This window comes from Furipterus horrens, unplaced genomic scaffold (genome assembly GCF_987537825.1).
Source record: "Furipterus horrens unplaced genomic scaffold, mFurHor1.1.pri manual_scaffold_12, whole genome shotgun sequence".
NCBI lineage: Eukaryota > Metazoa > Chordata > Mammalia > Chiroptera > Furipteridae > Furipterus > Furipterus horrens.
In genome coordinates this window covers 20,756,012-20,776,446 of record NW_028327182.1, presented here as the reverse complement: position 1 = coordinate 20,776,446, position 20,435 = coordinate 20,756,012, and the positions used below count along the sequence as shown (strand labels likewise).

Sequence of the window (20,435 nt, the reverse complement as noted above, 5' to 3'; positions counted from 1 at the left end):
CCAGGTAAAGCCAATGCATTTGGGGTGTTGAACATACCCACACTCCTATATACCAACCCATGTTAGCCTCATTCATGGTCACATAGCTCAGGTTGCAGCTCCTTACATTGAGAAGATTCTCTCTAACTCCAGCTAAGAGCTATGCCTTCCCTCTGCTTTAATGAAATATAATTGACATATAACATTGTGTAAATTTAAGTTGTACAACATGTTGATTTGATATACTTATATATTGCAAAATGATTACCACCAAAGTTACAAAATTAGCACTTCTTTTTTGTGGTGAGAACATTTAAGATCAACTTTGTCAGCAATTTTCAAATATTTAATACAGTGTTATAAACTAGAATTACCATGCTATAGGCCCTGGCTGGTTTAGCTCAGTGGATTGAGCGTCGGCCTGCGAGCTAAGTGTCGCTGGTTCGATCTTCCAGTCAGGGTACATCAGAGAAGGAAAACTCTGACTCCAAAAAACCTCCGCTGCCTTGCGGCATACCTCTTCAGGGGAAAGGCTAAGGGAGTAAACCCCGACAGAAAATCCGGAGCCGGAGTCCCTAAGGCGGTTTGACATTGTAGTCAACACCGGCAACTCCTGCGGCGCACCTGAACCCAAGCTGTATCGACTCCGTCTTTCCCTTGGACCCTTCAGCTGCGAAGAGAAGGGGGGTCTGGTGCATGGGCAACAGCAGACCCTCCATATTACCCTGCCCAGGCTCTGTAGCTTCAGCGTCATCGCATGATGTCGATTCAACACGGGAGGAGACAGATACCATGTCACTCCCGAGTCGGACTGCACAGCCATTCTCAGCGGTGCAGATAGACTCTTAAGAAGCTACACCATCGTCTCTCGAGACGGACGGCTGCCAACAACCATGCTATACATTAGATGTCCACAACTTATCATCTTATAACTGGAAGGTTGTCCTCTGACCAACATCTCCCCATTTTCCCCACCCCTCTGCCACTAGTAATCAAACTGAAATCTCTCTTATTTTACTTTCTTATTTGGTCTTATTTTTATTCCTTAGGGGTTTAGGAGAACTCTGACGTTTCCACAGAGTTATTCTTCAGACAATTAAAGAGTACAGTCTCGTATGCACTAACTCCTCTCTTGTGGACTGTGGGTTAACACTGTCAATTTCTCCCATGATTTCATGTACGATATGGTTTCTAGTGTCTTCTTCATCCTGTATTTTGGCTTTTAATTTTTTAAATTTCTTGTAAAATATAGTCCCATAACTTGGCACCATACTACTTAAAATGGCCACCTCAAAGTAGAAACCACCATCTTCTATATTCTAAACATTTTTTAAAAGCCTACAATTTTATGGTTTTTAAAAATGTTTTTGGTAACAAAATACCATTTCATCATATAGTGCAAAATGTAAATTGCTGGTTTTTCAAACGATGTTAAGTCGTGTCTTGCTCTCTCCCCATCTACTTCTTAAAACTTTTTATTTTAAGATAATTCACTTGCAATTGTAAAAAAAAAAAAAAAAAAATACAGAGAGATCATAGACACTCTTAGGCCAGTTTTCTCCAAAGATAACAACTTACAATATCAAAATCAGGATAGTGACAGTAAGACAGTTAGTATACCAAACATTTTTATCACAAGGGTCCCTCAAGTTGCCCTTTTACAGCTATATCTGCTTCCCTCCTGCCCCCAAACTCTTCTTAAGCCCTAGCGACAATGAAACTTCTCCATTTTGATAATGTTGTCATTTCAGGAATGTTATAGAAATGGAAACACATAGCATGCAATATTTTGGGACTGGCTTTTTACAGTGAACATAGTTCCCAGGAGATTCATCTAAGATGTTGCATTAATCAATAGATCTTTTCTTTTTACTACTGAGCAGTAATCCACAGGATGGATGTAACAGTTTATTTAAACATTCACCGATTGAAGGACATCTGTATTGTTTCCAGTGTGGCACTAGTATGAATAAAGCTGCCATAAACACTTGTGCACAGGTTTTTGTGTAAACACAAGGTTTTCATTTCTCTAGGATAAATTCCCAGAAGACCAATTGCTAGGTTGTATGATAGCATGTCTACTTTTTTTTTTCTTTTAAAGAATGGCAGTTACACTTTACATTCCTACCAGCAATGCATGAATGATCCAGTTTCTCTGCACCCTGACCAGCCCTTGGTGGTACTATTTCTTTATTTTAAACCATTCTAATAGTATGCAGTAATATCTCATGGTGGCTGTAATCCACTTACCCCTAATGGCTAATGATGCTGAACATCTTTACATGTGCTTATTTATCATCTGTATAGTCTCTTTGCTAAAATGGCTTTTCATGTCTTTTACCCATTTTCTAATTAGATTGTTTGTTTCTGCTGTTGAGTTTCCTAAATGTTCTATATATTAGTCCTTCACTGAATATGTGCCTTCTAAATATTTTTTTCCCAATCAGTAGCTTGGTGTTTGTTTGTTTTCCCTTCTCAGCAGGATTTTTCACAGAGGAAACATTAATTTTGCTGAAATCTACTTCATCAATTTTTTAAAATTTTATGGGTAGCGCTTTTGCTGTCAAGTATAAAAACCCTTTTTGGGCCTAGTCATAAATCCCTTAGATTTTATATTTTTTTCCAAAAAGTTTTACATTTAAGTGTGTAAGGTTTACATTAAGGTTGATTTTTGGTTTTACTTTTGTTTTTTCACCTATAATATCTAATTGCTAAAGCACTTTTTGTTGAAAAGATGATCTTTTCTCTATTTAATTGCTTTTGTGTTTCTGTCAAGAATCAGTTAGGCATATTTTTGTTGCACTATTTTAGATTCTCAACTCTATTCCATTGATCTGGGTGTCTAGACCTTTGGGAAAAGTGTATTCTCTTGATAGTGGTAGCTATATAATAACTGGTTGTATAGCTGATGGGTAGACTAATTTCTCCCATTTTAATCTTTTGTTTCCAAAGTGTTTTAGCTATTCTAGGTCCTTTGCCATCCATATACATTTTAACATAATCTTCTTTACATTTATAAATGGAATTTTGATAGAAATTGTGTTATATGTGTACAGTCATGCACCACACAAATCACGTTTCTGTCAATGACAAACCACATATACAACAGTTGTTTTATAAAATTATAATGGGACTGAAAAATTCCTATCACTTGGTGATATCATAGCCATCATAATGTTGTAGTATAACATATTACTCCTATGTCTGTACTGCCAGTCTATAAAAGTATAGCACATACAGTTAGGTACAGCACATAATACTTGATAATGATAATAAATGCCTATATTACTTGATTATGTATTTACTATACTATAATTTCTATCATTTTAGAGTGTACTCTTTCTACTTTTTAAAAAAAATTGCTGTAAAACAGTATGCCACGTTACGTCAGCAGCCTCATGCATCTTGTACTTACTATGTTTCTTGATTGTATCCTTTTTTCATGTGCTTGATTTAATCTGATGTTGTTTTATACATTATAGTGCCTACGCATTTGCACAATTACAAAATTGCCTAATGGTGCACTTCATTTCTCAGAATGCATCTCCATCGTTAAGGGACACGTGCCTGCGTATCAATTTGGGAGAATAGACATCTTTAATATGTTGAGTTTACCAAACCATGACCATGCCTGCCGTATCTATTCATTTATTTAGATCTTTTATTTCTTTTCATCAGAATTCCGTAGTTTTCAGCATATAGATATTTTACATGTTGATTTGTTAGATTTACACCTAAGTATTCCATATCTTTTCAAATAATTGTACATTACATTTTTAATTTCAAGTATCCAAGTGTTTATTGCCAATAGAGAGAAATGCAACTATTTTTATATTCTGTGTTTAGTGTGAGGCCTGTAGTAATCCCTGCACCCTGTATCATGGGAATGGTGTCTATCTACTCTTTGCCCCCCACCACCCCAACCCCAGAGGCTGGCCCCTGGTGATCCTGCCAGGCTCTTCCTACCCATGTACCAGAGGCAGGATTGTTGCCCCTCCCCTAGTGCCTTGTGTATTTCCTTCCTGAGATCAAATGGTCTAGGGAAGTGGGTGATGTTTCACACTTATCCCCCCAGTGGCAGCTTCTCACCTCTTTCCTGTAAGCTCCTAGTGGAGACTCATGGAAAAGAACCAAAGAGTGAGTACAGACTCCCTTTCTTTCTGTCTGGGCTCCCAGATATTCTAAAGTGATAGACGATGTCATGCTATGTTAGAAATTTGTTTAAATTTCATGTGATTTCTTCTTACTTGCTTCTACCTCTTCCTCTGGTGGTATGTCAAACCGGAAGCAATTTCAGTTTCCTGACTTCCTTCAAAGAGGCTTGTCACTCTAAAAGTAAGTTCACTTGGTTGCTTTGCAACTTCATATTTCTGATGGGTTCAGAAAATGTATGATTTTGTAAACTATTAAACTTTTTGTTAGGATTGATGCAATATTATCTTAAGCTTTCTAGTTTCTAAGTGAAAATAGAACTCTTCGGGACATATAATCAGTTTACAAATAACATTAAACAGAAAGAAAAAATATATTAGACTTTATAATTAATGACTTTTTTTGTTGGTAGAAACCATTAAAAGCATGAATAAGCCAAAGAATGGAAGATAGTATTTCCTATATCTATAAACAACAAAGGGCTCAAACCCAAAGTATATGAAAAAATCCTACAGATTAAAAATAACAACAACAAAAGAGAAATATAGGCAAGATTGAATAAGCACTTTACCAATGAGTTTACCCAAATAGCCAATAAACATAATAATGTTACATAATCTTATCTGTCATCAGGGAAATGCAAAAGAAAAGCATAATTATAAACTACTGCATACAGAGAAGAATTGTTGAAGTTAAAAAGATCATATGCTGTATTTTTTACTCCATAAGACACACACACCCCCACCCAAAGAAGGGGGAAATATCTGTGCATCTTATGGAGCAAATATTGCATCACAGACCATGATGTGCATTACCTGGCCTGTCAGCAGTGGTGACCGCTGTTAGAAGAGGAAGTGGTGGGCCCACACAAAACCCCTCGGGACGCTTAACTGTCCCACTTTACCGCTGAATCTCAGGGTATCTGGTCAGTTGCCATCCGCCTCTGCCCATCACCCAGGACCTGGGAGAGTGCAGAGAGCCTCCTGATACTCCCAGCTACAAACGCTAACCTGTCAAGTCAGCTGAGGCTAAGAACAGGTATGAGGCTCAGTGCCAGTTGCCAGTTGTCTTTGACACTGGGTGGGGTCTGTGTCAGTAGAACCACCTCTAATCACCAATCACTGTGTCTTAAGCTCTGCCAATCACAGGAAGCAGATGGGTGGAGCTGAAGTAATGTTCTCGGCTGGCTACTGTCTCCCTAAGATGCTACAGATGTCTCATCTACCCCCATACTGTTTCCAGTGCACACCAGATTTCTGTGTGAGGAGGCCAACAGTAATGGGGCAAGCAGCCACAAATGCTAAAGTTTGTAGTATATAAGGGAGTTATGGTGGGGTCACTATTGTAGTAATAACACAGGCACTGAGGGGATTAAGGGGTATCACTAGCCGTAACAGGCACTGGAGGTAGTCTGCCAGAACCTGTAACTAGGATAGTGATACTCTCAGTGACTGTTACAACAAGTGATACCTCCTAACTCCCTCAATGCCTGTTATTAAAGGCCCCCATAAATTCTGACACTAGCGATAATAAGTTCTTGGGGTTCCCAGAAAGCTAGAAGAGTACTTGAACCTTAAAGTCTCTCATTTGTTAATGACGGTGATGATGGTTCTTAATACCACTGTTGACTGCTGTTCACTTTACATGGTTGAAATATTATTCTGTTACATTTTATTAAATATTTTAGTACATCATTTGGTTCAGACTTTTTTCTTGTTTTCCTCTAAACATAGGTGCGTCGTATGGTCAGGTGTGTCTTATAGTGCAAAAATTATGGTATATAACCACTTTGAGAAAGAGTTTGACATAATCAACAGACATATGCATCCGCTATGATTCAACAATTCCTTTTCTAGGTGTACAACAAATAGAAATGTAGAGAGCCCTGGCTGGGTGGTTTGGTTGGTTGGAGCATCATCCCATACACCAAGAGGTTGTGGCTTTGATCCCTGGTCAGAGCACATACCTACGTGCAGGTTTGATCTCCAGCAGGAGAATCAATTATTCTTTCTCATATTAATGTTTCTCTCTCTCTCTCTCAAATCAATAAATATACTCTGAAGTTATGAGTAAAAAAAAAGAAAGAAAAAAAGAAAGAAATGTGAAGAGTAGAAGGGTATTAGGAAGAGGGATGCATGTGGATATTTATAATAGCACTATTCTTGACTTCAGAACTCTGAAACAACTCAAATGTACCACAGTACAATGGATAAATTGTGCTAAGTTCATCTGATTAAATACTATGCATCAGTGAGAATGAGCTACATCTATACTTGACAATATAATGTTGAGGGGAAAAGCCAGGCATGAGTGAATAGGTACTGTATAACTCCAACTACATAGCATTAAACCCCAGGCACATTTAATGTAGAAGATTAGAAGTCAGTTTAAAAGATACCCATGGGGAGAAAAGCTGACCTTGTGAAAAGGCAGAGACATGGGGGGGAGGCTGTTGTGCAGGTGCTGGCCTACTTATTGATTTGGTTGGAAGCTGGCTACATGAGTGTAACCAGGGACAAGGGGCCATCCAGGATGGCCAACGAAAGATGACATTTTTCTAAGTCTCACTTTTGAAATTTTTATCAGCATGCATTAGTCATGTACTGAATTCAGTTATTTTCAAAGAACTCTTTTTGACAATTTTAGATAGTCATCCTCTCATGTTGCTGTAAAAATCACAGTTGAGAGCTGCAACATTTTTACAACACCTTGAGAGTAGCATCTTAAGGTTTATTTTCCTCAATTCACAGTAAGTTTCTCAATTTTGTGGTTTCAGCAACATATTTCTACAATTTTATTAACAGCATATTTATGTTCATGGCTTTCGAGCCTGATGAAAGCACATCTTTCCATTGGGCATGGGAAACATTAAATTTGAGCCGCCTGATGTTAAGGAGTTCTAGATATCCATCTGACTACTGATGCATGATGTGAAATGTATCTTATGTCAGGATGCCTGGTACCTTTTTTTTTTTTTTTCCCCATAAAGAAGACACATTTATTTACATTCTCAATGGACTAAAAGAGGTTAAAACTGTCACAATTAAAATTTTATGCTTCCAAAAATATATGATCAATGCACTTAACTTAAAGCTTCAGTTATTAATAACTTCATTTAGACTTCTTAGAAAACCAACACAAACATACTTTCTAGAGTGCAAAATGCTTCTTATTAAATACTTCAGTAACACAAAAGCAGTTTGTTTTCAACCCAGGAATGCTCTTGGGAAGGCTCATCCCCAGCAGGACGCCCACTGAGGGTGCTGGACGCCGAGCAAGGCCGCCCGCCGGGGCCGAGCGCGCCGGGCCGGGGCGCTATTTGTACAGACTCATCGTGGGGCCCTGGTACATGCACATGTACGCGTCACAGAGCAGCCTGCGCGCGCAGCCCTGGATCCACCTCGAGTCCAGGGAGTGCAGGTCCTCCGGGGACATCTTCAGGTACTCGCGCATTTCTGGGCACGGGGTCACCTGCGGGATGTTGAAGCCGTTCTGGCCACCATTGCGGTCGGCCATGCTGTCGAAGAAGAGCCAGGCCCCGTCGTCCTTGCCGTACTTCACGAAGGCCATGTAGTGGCTCGTCTCTATGCACAGGAAAGCGAACAGCTCCATCTTCTGGCAGGGGATGCAGCCCTGCCTCCAGTCCGAGTCCGGCAGGTCTTTGGGGAGCGACACGGGGTTGTACTGATGATTCAGTTTCTTGGGATGAAGGTGGACCTGAGTGTTGGAGGTCTTACAGAACTGCTTGACGCTGCCAGCCGCGATGTCCCCATCCTCGTAGCACTCCCTGCACTCGAACGTGGCCAGCCCCCCACAGATCCGGCACTGTCGCGGGGTGTCTTCAAGTAAATCTGTGATATTTAATTCCAGGGAAGGAAAAACTTTTTAAAATAGTTTAAAGTCTTTTCCAAACCGAGGCATCTGAATAATGGGACATGACGGTGCCTCAGCAAATTTCAGATTACTGTTGATAAAAGACCATTCTAACAACTGTTGAATTGTAGGAACTCCAACGTTCTCATTTTTTCCAGTAAAAATTTGATAGACGCAACAATCTTGTATTTTTTGACCCGCGGACCTTATTTTTAACAACGACTCTACCCTTAAAATATGATGAAATAAGATATTCAAGAATTCTTCAGGATCTTTTTCTTCAGAGGTAAAGCCCGAGGCAGCCTCAACCTTTTCAAGTATTTTCCTCAGCTTCATAATCTTTGTTGCGCATACATATCCATATATCCTCAGAGGGTTAACGATTTCTGTCCTCAGTAGCTCCTGAGTTTCACTATAATATTCTACGTCGTTCTTTTCTTTGGGTCGAAGTAACACCGTGTCCAGAACAGAACTGAATGCGAACAAGCAGAATAAGGTCGAGTCTAGGTAACAAGAATTGTAATGACCCTGGATGCCTTTCTTCTTTCCAGTCATTATCTCCAACCCTTCCTTTTCCATCTTTGGTGGGGTGTTTTCTTCCACGACTTCACTTAAGTAGCCTCCAAAGGCTAGCGAGTTGCAGCGCTCCATCTGGTTGGACACCGGCTGCAGGGAGGCGAACCTCGAGTCCGGCCTGCAACTCTTCAGCTTGACGAAGAGCGCCTTCTTCAGGGCACAGGTGAAGTACTGGGGGCCCCGGAAGGTCCCGTCCGTGCAGCCCGCACACTCGTCCTCCAGCTCCAGCCCGGCCAGCACGTCGTTGAGGCCTGGCGGCTGACCCATCCAGCAGATCACCCCGTACAAAGGGGGGTTCTCTTTGACTTCGGCCAGCGAGCCCACCTCCAGGCCCTGCGAGGCGCCGGGGGACACGGCCAAGGGCGGGTTGTCCTGGACAGGGGCGTCGTTCAGCTCGCCCATCACGGACTGGACGGACAGGGACAGCGGGCTGTGGCCGATGCTCCCGTTGGCGCTGGGCGCCTTGCTCAGGCTGAAGGGCATTGAGTGGAATCTGTTCTCGCTGGAGAGTGAGCTCTGGGTCCGGCTGCGGGGGCGGCGACGCCTGTTCGAATTTCGGAGACAGCTCCGTAAGCGACTTCGCCCGGTCTTCGGCAACTTCATCGGTGTACCACGGGCTTTTTGATTTGGATTGTGGCTGGGAGTCAACAGAAGACCCATTTAAGGTATAAAATATTTCAGATCTGTTTCTACTTCCAGGGTCTGAGGTAGATCCTGTAACCTTTGGTTTATTGTGACTGGACGGACCTTTGTCCCCAACACCTCTTGACGCGAAGGTGGATTTGGGAGGCCTCCTTTCCTGCGTCACGCTGTCTGGGAGGATGTCATTGATGTGCAGGAGGATCGTGCTCTCGACGCTCGCAAAGCTGCAGAGCTGCGCGCCGTCAAAGCGGCCGTCCCAGTTGCCGATGGGGTTGTCCATGTCCACGCCGACAAAATATCCTAAGCTTTCCTTTCCGGGCAAAACATCACAGAATATAACTGTTCCGGACTCCACGGTCTCCCCGAGCTTCAGAAAGACCCTGGCGTGTATCTCCAGAGGGGGTAGGTCCGCCTGCGCCATGTCCCCTGGTCCCGCGTAGTCACTCTCCAGCCCGCTGCCCTCGTCGCCGACAGCTTCTAGCTTGTCCAGCGCCACAAACACTCCGCAATCTTCGTCGCACTGGAAGAGCTGCTTCCCTTGATATACCCCGTCAGTGAAACCTTGGCCGCGACCTTCTTCCAGCAATTCTACTCCGAAGAATATGCCCGACACTGTCCTCTCTGCTAACAGGGGCCTGCAGAAGCGCACGACTCCCTGGAACTTCTCCTCCCCAGGCCTCAGCTGGACTCTCACGTGGCAGCCCACATCTATTTGGAGGCCTTTGCTTAGTCTGTTCCTATTTCTAAACAGACTGAGCCTCTCTTCGCAGTTGGTAATGGCCAAAAGCAGCTGTGTATTTCTCATTGATTTCTACCACATTCTTTTCATCCACAAAGAGAACTGCATGCGGCTGCTCTAGGAGCTTTAATCCAATCTGACTTTTCTTGCCTTTGGCCCCACGTGTGGCCCACGGCGCGGTCTTGGACGTACGTACTGCCCTATGCTCCCCTTGGGCACGTTCGGGAGCTTCTGTGTTTGTTTGTCTGTGACACTGCATTCCTGGAGAAGCAAATAAAAGACCCGCTCTTCCCAATAGGGCTCAGCAGCTTTTTCTTGGCTCCATAAGCCGGAGCTCATTGTGACATGAGTTCCAAAGTATTAACTCAGAAAAAAGGGCACTGGGGTGCTAGTGGTAAAGCCCGCAGAAAGGAAACCCAGTGAGGGGCCCAAGGCCTGCTTTTAGCAATTTGATGTCCATGCTGTAAAGGGACGGCAGAGCAGATGCCTGGACATGAGCCGGTGTGCAGGAAACCAAAACGCGAATGGACACCCTCTCTCAAGGCCTGGATTTTTCTCCTGGAGCCAAGGGCTTGTTTCAGCAGAGCGCACCTTTCCATTACGGAACTGTGGGCTGGGTCACAACCATCCTCACACAGAAAGGAGGAAACTCCGACTCGCAGCCCACGTGCAGCCAAACAAAAAAAACCCTGGTACCTTGAAATACTCTGTAGGAAGGCTCTGTAAGTCAGATATCAGGCAAGCCCTGCTGATGGATCTCTGGGGGTTTGTTATCTTCACGTTAAGTTCCAGTTCTGCACTTTAGCAGGACTCTTCACTTCTCTTAAGTCTCAGTTCCCTGGCCTGTTCTTATTTTTTCATTGTAGGTAGAAATTTAAGATGGACCCATGACTGCCCTGACCAGGTTGCTCAGTTGCTTGGAGCATCACCCCATACACCAAACAGTTAGGGGTTCGATTCCTGATCAGGGCACATACCTAGGTTGTAGGTTTGATCCCTGGCTGTGTCCAGAAGGTGACTAGTGTTAAAAAAATAAAAAATAAAAAAAGAGGGTCCTGTAACCTCTGACCCCTGGATGTTGCAGGTGTAATGGTCGTTACTAGTCAATTGACTTTGAGATCATCAAAAAGGATACTATCTGGGTGGGTCCAACCTAATTACATGATCCCTGTAAGAGTTTTCTCCAGAAGATAACAGAAGGAGAGAGATTGTAAGCATGAAAAGGGTTCAGTATATCATTGTTGCCTTTGAAGATAGAGGGAGCCAGGTGCAAGGACTGGAGAGTGACCTCCAGTTGCTGAGAATAGTACTCAGCTGAGAGCCTGCAAGGAAAGAACCTTGATTCTGCCATAGCAAGACTGGGTACTGCAGCAGACTGGCAGCCTTTGGAAGGAGACTCTTTTTCAAAGCTTCCAGACAAGAACCCAGACCTGACAGTAGCTTGATTCTGGGCTTGTGAGACTCTAAGATTTCTGATTTGTAGAACTGTGAGCTAGTAAATGGGATTTATTATAAAAGTTGATCTCTGAAATGGAGTGGTGAGATAATAAAAAGATGCTCTTTTAAGGCGCTAAGTTTGTGGTAAATTGTTATGCAGCAATAGAAAACAAATACACCCTCCCAGATATGGAATTCAGCACCTTTTTCTTTTATTTTCATAATCTGAGAAACAAATTGTGCATACAAAGAAATTTTTGTTTTTTACAGACTTTTTACATGGAGATTGAAAGGGTAATTATTAGAAATATATTGATTATAGTGCAGATTTTTGTAATAATTAAAATTTTGAAGAATTTCTATTACTTCAAATCCACACGACCATTTATACCAAATCCAAAATCAACTTAAATTCAGAAATTCTTTTTGAGACTATTTCCTGAAACTGTATAATTAGATCAAAGTAAGTGTCATTATTATGTGCTAACTTCATGGCACCCTTCTTACCACATGTTCAATTTTACATGCATGATCTGACAGTCTTTACGACAACCCTGTGAAGTAGAGATTATTATGCTTAATGCAAAGATGAAAAACATAAGGTCCAAAAAATTGTATCAATTTTGTTTAATGTCATGTAGTGAAGCAGAATTAGAAACCAGTCACACCAGTGTTAAATACTTTATTCTTAAAACTGCCACACTTTGCCATCTCTTATGGGTTCATGAATGATAATAATTATCCTAGGAACATGACAGTATAGTCTCTTGCAACTCTTTAGGTAACATTGGAGTTGATAAAATGATTACCTTGAGCATGTGATCACGAAATAAAATTCATCTAAAGTCCCTTGAAAAGCCTTATATCTATATATGTATAACAAGGGTTGTGAAGAGAATGCACTCATTTAGCAAACCTTTTTGCTTGACACTCCTGTTCTAGGCACTGGTAGTAAGGGTTAATTAACAATTTAATTTAATTTAAATTAAAAAAAATTTAATTGTTGAGGATAACACAGAGGAACAATTTTTAACATAACTCCTGTTGAGTTCGATTTTTCAGCTCTTTTAGACTTAAAAAGGCACGCTGATTTAAAAAATGCAGTTAGTTTTCCTCTATCATGTCAAGGTTTTTCTGTACAGCTTATCTTAATGCGACCACTCTAGGCTGGATTGAGCCTGGATCGAGGAAAGCACTCGTGCTCTCCTACTGGCTGAGAGCAAACCTCCCTCCAGTGGGGAGGGGTGGGGGATGACCTTGGAGACCAGCGACAGGTTCATACTTGTCTAGGCTATTCAGTTACACATGAGACAGTGTGGTGAGAGGTTATGTGATGGTCTATATAGTGAATTGTATTCCAAAGTGTAGTCCGAGTTCTTGTGTATAGACAAGTTAGCAGAATTTATTTTATTTACATACGTACTTATTTCCTTTCCTTCGGATCATGTCTGCCTCTGCTATTTCTCATCATAAGTGCCTAAACAACCCTGATTTGTTTTGTTATATCTGTGGCAGTTTCACCATTCCCAGTCAAAGGACAAACATCAGCGCATTTGTCAGGCAAGCCTGTTTTGCATATTTTAAAGTCAAACTTGGTCATCGAGATAAGTCTTGGGCTCCTCACAAGGTGTGCAAGCAGTGTGTCGAGAGTTTACAGATGTGGACGAAGGGAACATGTGATAAATTGCCATTTGGTATACCTATGGTTTGGAGAGAGCCCAGAAATCATTCAAGTGACTGTTACTTTTGTGAACATCAGGATATAACAAGAAAAATAAATGTAAAATAGAGTATCCTAGTCTACCGTCAGCTATATGCCCAGTGCCTCATTCAGCCGAAATCCCAGTGCCAGCTTTCATTGAACTACCCTCTTTTGAAAAACAGGAGTACAGTATTCCCTCACTTATCGCAGGTATTACATTCTAGACCCCACCCCCACGATAGGTGAAAATCCACAAAGTATAAACCTTACATTTATTTTAGAATTTATATATATTTTAAGGCTTTATAAACCCTTCCCACACACTTATAAACTGTTCCCAGTCCCTTATTAACCTTTCCCACTCCCTTATTAACCTTTTCCACACTTTTATAAACCACTACTTATGTTCTTAAACATATTCTACACGTTTAAACCTACGTAACTTTAACAACATATGTATATAGTACCACAAAATCCCATAATACAGCAAAAAATCCGCGATAAATAATTAAATATAAAAATTTTTAAAAATCTCGAGATAAAGTGAGGCCTCAATAAGTGAACCGCGATATAGAGAGGGGCTGCTGTATGACAAAGAACTAAGTGACGGCAGTGATGAAGATTTTGAAATTGAAGATGACTCAGTTTATAAGGGATTTGATCAGCATGAGTTCAATGATTCAGCACGAGATTTGGGACTATCCAAAAAGGCTTCAGAACTCCTAGCATCAAGACTATATGAGAAAAACTTGCTTGAAAAAGGAGTGAAGGCATCTACATTTGGTCAAGAGAAAGTGCATTTCTGAAGTACTTTCCATGTGATGGTGGCTTTGGATATTGCCATAACATACATGGTTTAACAGAGGAATTGGGAATTCCAGTCTAGAATGCAACTGAATGGTGACTGTTCATTGATAGCTCAAAGTGGAGCTTGAAGTGTGTCCTCCTCCACAATGGCAATTTATTTGGTGCAGTCGCAACTGGCCATTCAGTTTGTTTTTGTGAAGAATGTGAAAACATAAAGAGTCATTGATCTGTTGCAATATCACAAGCACATTTGGATCATCTCTGTTGACCTTAAAATGGTCTGCTTCCATCTTGGTTAGCAATGTGGATACACCAAATATCCCTGTTTTATGTGTATGTGGGACAGCAGAGCTCATAAGAAGCATTGGGTGAAGTCGAATTAGCCTCCAAGATCTGACCTCAAACCTGGTGATCCAAACATTCTACATGAGCCACTTGTTGGCAGAAAGAACATTCTATTCCCACCTCTGCACATAAAACTGGGTCCCATGAAGCAATTTGTGAAAGCTTTGCCAACTGAAGGAGACTGTTTCAAGTATCTCATTTTGGCATTTCCTAGCCTATCGTTTAAAAAGATAAAATACCTTAATATGTATGTTTGGTAGCAGAACTTTATTACTGGCACACAATTTGATGTAGAGTAACAATATATAGCCTTTATATGAATAAAATAACTCTAAGTAAACAGTATATTCAGGTAATTTTTATTTATTTTCCTTTGTACATTTTGTATGATTTTTGGGACAAAAGGAGGGTATCCTGTACCTCAAAAAGTTGACATGATAGGGGAAAAACTGGGGTCATTTTTGGATGGATTCAGATGACAAAAGTTAGTCAAAAACAAGTGTCAGGACTTCCGGCCAAGATGGAGGCCCAGACTGACATGCTCCATCTCCCTCCACAACTAAGAAGGAATACAACTACCGCAAAACCAGAAATAACCAGAAGCTCCAGAAAATAAAGCTATATGGAAGTCCAATATATGAAGTTATAAACAAGTGGTGCTCGTCTGGATGGGTAGGAAGGGTGAAGCCAGGGCAGAGAGGTCAAGATGTACTGGCAATGGCATTGGGATGGTGGTAAGCACAGACACACATATTTAAAGGGAGGTGAGAAGCACCTGGGAGCACCCCTAGCTGAAGACCAAACCCGTCAGCTTATGATTCCAACGTCAGGGAAGGCAGACCCCCACTGCCTTGAACTGTGAGGGCCAGAGGGCGTGGGGATGGAGGAGGAGGCTCCTGGTCTCTCAGTGGAGAGTGAATGTCAGGAATCCATTTGGACCCCCGCCCCGACACAAAGTGCCACAGCGTGGTGAGAAGGATTGCCCAGTAGTGACGAGTGCATGGGGCTCCACCCCCTATAGTGTAGGATGTGTGACAGCCCCACCCAGGAAGGAAAGGTAAACAAACCTGATAGGATGGCAGGGATCATGATAGAGATCCCAATCACGCAGCTGACCAGACAGCAAATACATGATTTATCAGACCAGCAGATAGATAAGCTTTCTGAGGCTCAGTTCAGAGCTATAGTTATAAGACAGCTTACAAAACTAACAGTGGATATTAATCAAGATGGGGAAGGAATGAAGGCTAGTCCTGCTGAAATAAATGAAAACACATATGAGACAAGTGGTGAGGGAAGGAAAACTAGGGATCAAATCAACAAATTGGAACATAGGGAAGGAACAAACAGTCACCCAGTGCAGAAAGAGGAAACAAAAAGTGAGGAATATGAGGAGAGGCTCAGAAACCTCTGGGACAGCTATAAGTGAATGAACATCTAAATTATGGGGTTGTCAGAAGGTGAAGAAGAAGAACTAGAAATTGAAAAATTATGTGAAAAAATAATGAAGCAGAACTTCCCTAACTTGGGAAAGGAAATAGACTTAGAGGTCCAGGAAGCACAGAAAGTTCCAAAAAAACTGGACCCAGGGAGAACCACACCAAGACACATTATAATCAAAATGTCAAAAATTAAGGATAAAAGAGAGAATCTTTAAAGCAGCAAGAGAGAAGAAGAGAATTATGTACAAAGGGGTCCCAATTAGACTATCAGCTGATTTTTCAATGGAGACTCTGCAGGCAAGAAGGGACTGGCAAGAAATATTCAAAGTAATGAAAAGCAAAAACCTATAGCCATGATTACTCTATCCAGTGAAGCTGTCATTCAGAATAGAAGGGCAGAGAAAGTGCTTCCAGGACAAAGTAAAACTGAAGGAGTTCATTAGATCCAAACCACTGTTACATGAAATGTTAAAGGGACTTGTTTAGGAGAAGGAGGATCAAAACTATGAACATTAAAATGAAAACTGTATCACAACAACCAACAACAGAAGCTAGGGAATCAAAACAAAGGCAAATTAAGTAGGCAACGAGAGTGGAAAAAGAATTACAGGTATTGGGAACATTTTGTGGGGAGGTCAGTGGGGAGGGGGAATGGGGAAAGGGAGGAGATGGCACAGGAATTAAGAAGCATAGTAGGAGGGAGTGGAGTAGACAGGCAGATGTTGAGAAGAACTATATGCACAACCAGTGGGCATGGACTAAGGAGGGGGGACAACTGGAGGGAGGCGGTGTCACTGGGTGGAGGGGAGCAGAGGGGAAAGAAATTGGGACAACTGTAAGAGCATAATCAATAAAAAATATATTAAAAAATAAGTGTCAGATCTAACTCAATGAAAATTGTGCTCCTCACTGTAATTAAAATAATTTGATCATAACGAAGGATCCTTCTTTCTCTGTTTCCATATTTCACCCTCCCCCTATGTTTTGAAAATAAGCACTTTATATCTAAGCTAAGCAAAAGCATTTTTCTGCTAAATATAAAAGAACCCATTTTAAACAAAGGTGCTCCAGGTACTGACATTCTGACCCATTGAACTGCTTCCCTTTTAGAAGGAGTCACCTCATGGTACAGATGGTACAGACACCAGAAGAGGTCTTCATGAGATGTGATTTACCTGAATTGGAGGCCCTAATAAAGACTTAGATTTGAAAAATGAACTTTCTGGATTTTTTGCTTGTGAGAGTAAGGGAGGTAAGAAGAGGTGTCTGCTGAGAAAGCCATTTCAGGGGATGCACAGCCCTGCACAGCCCACTGCTCATGATGTTCACTTGCCAGAGTGATTAACCAAGTTTACCTTCTGACATAAGGGATAGTTCTTAACTCAAAATTAATACATAAATTTAAGGCTTGGGGATGAAAGATTTATTTACATATTTATATATTTTATTTTATAATTAAAGTACATTAGAGCCTTTCCCTTGAATAAAGCATATGGGAGAATTAAAAGTGAATCCATTATAAAACCAGATAATACCGAGCATCTCTTTCTTTGTCCATTTCATTATTAGCGAAAGAATATTAAAAAATCCTTATAAAACCTGAAGCAAACTTTAAGTAAAAGATGGTAATTTTATCTACTTATTTCTCTGGCTAATACAAAATATCAATTAGAGTTCTGATCTTGTTACTACATTTCTAAAGTACCAAAAGAGGAGCACATTGTGGAATATATTCATCGTTGCATTTTTTTTTTCTATTTAGAACAACCTGGCAGTAAATGTCTTGTTGAATTAAGCTACTGATGAATACCTAAGTGTGTGTTTGAGCCAGAATTTAAATATTGTGACTAGTGAATATTGACAGGAAGCCCAAAAGTAAATATTAAGTAAAAATAAATAAAGCCAAAAATATTCCAAGCAGATGTAATAGTTCATTGTTCCTGACCTTTGATTATTGGGTTTCCAATAAAAATTGTACATGTCTATCATCTATATCCAAACATCAACTGTCTTTTAAAAAATTTTTAGTTACAGTTTACATTCAATATTATTTTGTATTAGTTTCAGGTGTACAACATAGTGATTAGACAATCATATACTTCACAAAGTAGTCCCCTTGATATTTCTGGTACCCACCTGGGATTACACATAGTTATTATAATATTATTGACAATATTCCCTAGGCTGTACTTTACATGGCCTTGACTATTTTGTAACTACCAGTTTGTACTGCTTAATCCCTTCACCTTTTACACTGAGTCCCCCAGTCCCCTTCTCTTCTGGCAACCATCTGTTCTCTCTATCTATGAGTCTACTTCTGTTTTATTGTTTATTTGTTTATATTGTTCTTTAGATTCCACATATAAGTGAAATCATATAGTATTTGTCTCTATCTGAGTAACTTATTTCACTTAGCATAATACCTTCTAGGTTCATCCATGTTTTCACAAATGGCAAGATTTTATTCTTTTATGGCCGAGTAATATTCCATTGCATATATGTACCACAGCTTTTTTATCCACTTTTCTATTGATGAGCACTTGGGTTGCTTCCATATCTTGGCTATTACAAACAATGCTGCAATGAACATAGGGGTGCTTATGTTCTTTCAAATTAATGTTTTGTGTTTCTTTGGGTATATTCCCAGAAGTAGAATCACTGGGTCATCATGCAGTTTTACTTTTAATTTTTTGAGGATCCTCCATACTGTTTTTTATAGTAGCTTCACCAATATGCATTCCCCCCAATAGTGCATGAGGGTTCCCTTTTCACCACCTCTTATCCAGCTCTTACTGTTTGTTGATTTATTGATGACAGCCATGCTGGAAGATGTGAAGTGATATTGCATTGTGGTTTTACTGTGCATTTTTCTAATGATTTGTGATGTTGGGCATCTTTTCATATGTCTATTGGCCATCTGTATGTCCTCTTTGGAGAAGTGTTTTTTCAGGCTCATGTTTTAATTAATTTTGTTTGTTTGTTTTGTGTGTGTTGAGGTGTGTGAGTTATTTATAAATTCTGTATGTTAACCCTTTACCTAAACTTCAACTCTCTTTGAATGCCACTAAATTTATAATGAGTAAAATACAAAGTTTTTTAACATGCAACTGAACTCATGAAATATTCTTGGAACACTTGCTGAATGACTACATTAATTTGACTGAAGAACATTTAATGTTCTGGAGAGACTATACTCCACCAAATGCTACATTGCCAGATTAAAAAAAAAAAAAAAAGTTTCTTCTAGAAAGCAATTTGTTATTGTTTCTGTACTAGAACACATTATTTATTGAACTCCATGTACTCTACAATAAAAGGATGCTTCACTTTAGAAAAGACTTGAATGTGATATAAACTCTATTCCCTCTAAATCATAACTCAGAACAGCTTTTCCTTAATGTAAATTTATGAAAAATAATAAAGGCTAAATTCCTTTAGTTCCCAATCATAATTGCCATTATTTCAATAGGAAAAAATGTTTTTGCATCTCACAGCCCCCCCCCCAAAAAAAACACTTTTGTTAATTCAACATTAGTTTTTATTCAGATATAACAACTACTTCAATGGTTAACATAAGTTATTAGAACACAAGTTAATATGGCAGTCTCTCTTCATTAATTAATTTAACTAAATTAATTAAATTAGTTTAACTTGATGTAGCTACTACTTTACCTGCTCTAATTTAGTCCTTTGGGAGCTACTAAGAAACTTAAACTTAACCTCTATTTAAAACACATACATAATACCTGGCATTTCTGTAGTGACTCATATTGCAACATTTCCCAGAGGAAATAGTAAAGACAAAAATAAATCAATAAGCAATAAAAATGGTGTCAGATCTGATGAACAACTTGGCACTTAGAAGGTCTGATACAATAATTCTTTTCAGCTCTAAGTGAAAGCACGGGACACTGAGAAACTTAAAACTTGCACCAGCTCCACACTTGTGAAGATGACCAGGCTCTAGTTTTGAGCTACTTTTATGTCTGTGAGGTAAAGGAAATTCCAAAGGCCTCATCTAAATTCTCATAACCCAAAACATTGTGCTGCATGACTATACTCAGCCAGGTGTGTGTGTGTGTGTGTGTGTGTGTGTGTGTGTGTGTGTGTTTAAGTTATGTTTAAGTTATACTGAATGTTTATCTCCCTACTTTTCCAATTTAAGAAATTAGTTGTATTTCTCTTTCACCTTAAAATCCTATGAAATACACCTATGAATAATATTATTTAGTAGAATGAACATGAATAAAATAAAAAGAGAGAACCTTAATAAAACTTATTATTAGCAATTTGTGTTGTTTTTTTTTCTAAATTATTACCATCATACATAATTTGGGGAGAGTGGTGGGAAAACATCAGGCTTTATATGTATAAATTTCAATGTTTCTATCCCTATCTCTTTTTCTAGTTACTGTGCTTTCTCCAATATGCTTACCAACCAAAATTTTTAAATTTCCATATTTGTTGTTTTCATCTTCCTTTCCATTCTCTATCTACTCCAATGTGACCTTACTTCCATCACACCGTCAAAAATGATTTTGTTACTATAACTAATGACTATGTCACTCTCCACTCCCAATTTGCTTTATTTCTAGTATTTCTAGTAGTTTTCCCTACATTTGAGCTTTTTCTCCTCCTTGAAATCCTCATATGTTTTGCTTCCAGAAAACTATACTCTTGTCATTTTTCTCTTTCCATGCTGTCTTCTCCTTAATGGTCTCTTTATGTGACACCTTCTTCT

The 20,435-nt window shown here is 40.0% G+C and overlaps 1 pseudogene; it reads right to left on the bottom strand.

The window, feature by feature from the left end:
• Positions 1-7,446: 7,446 nt before the first annotated feature.
• LOC149995935 (ubiquitin carboxyl-terminal hydrolase CYLD pseudogene) lies at positions 7,447-10,300 on the bottom strand (annotated as a pseudogene).
• Between the last annotated feature and the right edge of the window lie 10,135 nt (positions 10,301-20,435).